Source organism: Capsicum annuum, chromosome 5 (genome assembly GCF_002878395.1).
Source record: "Capsicum annuum cultivar UCD-10X-F1 chromosome 5, UCD10Xv1.1, whole genome shotgun sequence".
Taxonomy (NCBI): domain Eukaryota; kingdom Viridiplantae; phylum Streptophyta; class Magnoliopsida; order Solanales; family Solanaceae; genus Capsicum; species Capsicum annuum.
This window is the reverse complement of record NC_061115.1, coordinates 14,590,704-14,592,913: the sequence shown is the minus strand read 5'-3', so window position 1 is coordinate 14,592,913 and position 2,210 is coordinate 14,590,704. Positions and strand designations below refer to the sequence as shown.

At 36.0% G+C, this 2,210-nt stretch overlaps 1 pseudogene; it reads right to left on the bottom strand.

The window, feature by feature from the left end:
- Positions 1-642: 642 nt before the first annotated feature.
- The window catches only part of LOC107853856, a 33,102-nt pseudogene continuing 31,534 nt past the window's right edge, over positions 643-2,210 (bottom strand).

Here is a 2,210-nt window from a genome sequence, read left to right as displayed (position 1 = left end):
GGCCAAAGTATTTAGATACTTTTGATACTTTCTTGATTCATACAGCCAAGAAGTTGTAGATATTTCGACAAGAATAAACTCTGGACTACCCAGCTATATTGCTAGGACTCCTCAAAACTGTTGCTCGTACCCATGTTAGATCCTCCGAAAATGCACTACTTTAGAGTATCCAGCATGCACCCGTAGACATTTTCAAAGAGTTCGAGCAACATAGCTACTCAGTATAGACTCATGGAAAAAATCACTTTTAGGTTATACTAACTACGCATGAGTCTAAAAGCCATTCATATTACGTATCAAGAAGATGCTAGTCAGATATCATACACATCAATCTCATGCTTATTTTGTATCCTTGCACCTCCATCCAACACTTTGTACATCTATGCAAAAGCTTTGACAATTTTAACACCATAACACACCTGTACTTATAACACACATCTGTACTTAGTTCATGATAGCACAAGCTCAAATGTAAGGTTCATGGAAAATCCATCTAATAACTTCTATGAACATACAATAGGTTGCACAAAAAAGTCGTTTTTGTGTGGCACTTGAATAGGAAGTAGCCATCATTAGAGGAAAGAACTTGTATTACAAAGATTCATAAACTGTAAATCTGGCAATTCCTACCAAGGTGATGAGTCAGAGCAGATTCCATTGCTTTAGGGCAGAAATAGCGGAATGGTTAGGAGGCTTGTCTTTAAGCAGCTGGTTTCCACATAGCTACAGTTGCAGAGGATAGTCTCTAAAAGCTACAACCGTCTCTTCTTATTATTCTCCAAAAACATACCTAGGTTTTGGCAATCACTCTACTGACAGATACCTAGGAGCTACCAATAAGCCATTAGGCAGGCAGCGGAGATGGTAAATGTCGTCTTCCTTTACAATGACTTCTTCCTTTCCTCTTCTAGAACAGAAACCACAGCTTCTTTAAGAAGCATTTATATGATAAGCTGATTATCAGACACCAACATCTGCACCTTCTAGAGAAGCATAAACTGACGATGCAAAACTTTGTTCCTCCAAAGTTCAAACTCTTCTTGCTCTTTCATAAAGTAGGATGCTTTAGCCACTACAAGTTATTCTTAACTAGGCTAGTGTATATCATTTGTTCAGCATCAACTTGTCATTATATCTATGTAAAAAGAAGGAAAAAAGAACAAGAAGAAGCTAGAGTCTAGAGCTACTTCTTTATGCATCAAAGTGAGTCTTCTCCAAAGTGCACTTCCAATATCTCGTACATCAAGCGATTGTTGCTCTAGTACACTATATCAATGGCAGGGATGGATGTGCAGTTCGGGATATGGGTTCAACAAAACCCAGTAGCTTTAGCTAAATCCTATGTACTTGTATTTGTCTTGAGCAGGGGCGGAACTACAATATTAGGTACGGGTTAAGACGAACCCAATAGCTTTTCCTTAGACCATCTATTTTTATTAGAAAATTCATTACATATATATAAATATTTAATTGCGAACCCGGTAACTATGAGGTCCCAAGTTCAAATTTCAATGGAGACACAAATACCGGGTGATTTCTTCCTATTTGTCTATGCCTTGGCGGGCAAAGTTACTTGATACTTATTACGTGTTATGGTATTAGAAGAGAAAACTTCAATTTATAAAGCTCCGAAACCTTTTGTTCAAAAACGAGGCTAGCCAAATATGGAACAGTTTTATATTTTTCGTTTTAGACCAAAAAAAAGTAAAACTTAAACTTAGAAAATCAAACCATAAATCCTACCAATCTTTTAACTAACACATACTTTGCTTTTGCTACATAATTAGAAAAAACCTTGTCATACAACTATATTTCACATCCCTTTAATTCCGAGACCAACCCCATCTAATAACATTTCCATGAAATAAAAAAGGGAACTTTAGAAATCAAGATTGAAATAGATAATAAGTAGTAAAAAATTGAGAAAAAAAAGTGAGTAAAAAAGTACCTGGTGGAAGAGTTTGGCCTTGTTTTCTTCTAGTGAGGACCCAAAACAGAAATAGTTGTTGGAGGCGTAATAGCTTTAAATTATGGTTGCTTTTGCTTCCACAACTAGAAAAATAGTATTAAGTTGTATATATTTATGTGGGGGCAAAATGGATATGGACTATTTTTGGTGGAAGAGAATGCCTCAAACATCATAATAAGGCTAGTCTTATGGTCTCAGACTCACTCTTTTTTGTTTTCCTAATATATTACTCCTCGTCTCA